This window comes from Sorex fumeus, unplaced genomic scaffold (genome assembly GCF_029834395.1).
Source record: "Sorex fumeus unplaced genomic scaffold, SorFum_2.1 ptg000146l, whole genome shotgun sequence".
Lineage (NCBI taxonomy): Eukaryota > Metazoa > Chordata > Mammalia > Eulipotyphla > Soricidae > Sorex > Sorex fumeus.
In genome coordinates, this window is record NW_026606203.1 from 2,992,144 (window position 1) to 2,993,307 (window position 1,164).

The window sequence follows — 1,164 nt, forward strand, 5'->3', positions numbered from 1 at the left end:
CAAAAGCAATCTGGGTGACCACCTTCAATAAAAGCCAGGTGGAAGGTGTTCACATGGATCCCAAGTGAAAATATATGTTAACAGGAACACGTATTTAACTAACTCTGCTTGGTACCAGTAACTACTTTGTTGAAAATGGGGGGAAATGAACGCAGTTTCTGATTGACCTGAGACAAACCAGTTAATAGATTTTTCCCAGAAAAGGGTAGTTGACTGGCTGTGAACAGAAAACGTGAAAAGTGTTTTGCTACCTTTAATGTATGGCTGGAGGGAATTGATCCCAGTAATCTCTTAAAACTAACAAGCTTCAACTCTCTTGAAGGAAAATTGTATTCACTGAGGAAAAAATGTTGGGAGAAAAGTCTGAAATGATGGGAAAAGAGACAATAAGTGTAAAAGGAGGGCTTGAAATTTGGGTTCCTCTGAAAACAAAGCTTGAAACAAGAAGATCTGTGGGTAACATGATCTACTGGAAATGGGATCTGAGGAGGAAAAGAGTGATATCAGGGATGTGAACAAGGGAAATCCAAGTTAAGGAAGACTTAGTTAGCTGACTACCCCATGGTCAACATGGTTCCAAGACTACCAGAAATTACCAAGAAATTTACTTTAATTTTCTTTCTTTTATATGGTCAATTACAACATGTATTCTGTGCCTTCTTCAAACAGAATTTTTCTTTCTCAATATTCTGTTCATTTGTGTAAGCATCTTAAACCACTGCTGGATAACAGAATTATATGAGCAGACTTATTTTTTACTTTAATGTTTAGTTAATGTGTCTGGCATATCGAATACTCTCGGTAGCTTGCCGGGCTCTCCGAGAGGGGTGGAGGACTTGAACTCGGGTCGGCCGTGTTGGCTGCGTGCAAGGCAGACGCCCTACCCACTGTGCTATCGCTCCAGCAAATATTTAGTTGAGATTACTGAAAACTGGGCCTAAATTGAAGTTTGTCTTCATTGGTACAAGTAGAGAATGGAGGTCTAGGCATGGAATTAGAGATCATAGGTTAACACATTCAGTTCCTAATAAAACAAGTAAAGGACAGTGTCCCAAATAGATTATTGAAAAAGATATTCATCTCTATTTAACCTTTAATTTCAGCATTTTCTATATTAAATTAAAAATGAAAGAATGTTCCTATATTTGGTCTTTTAAAGACATT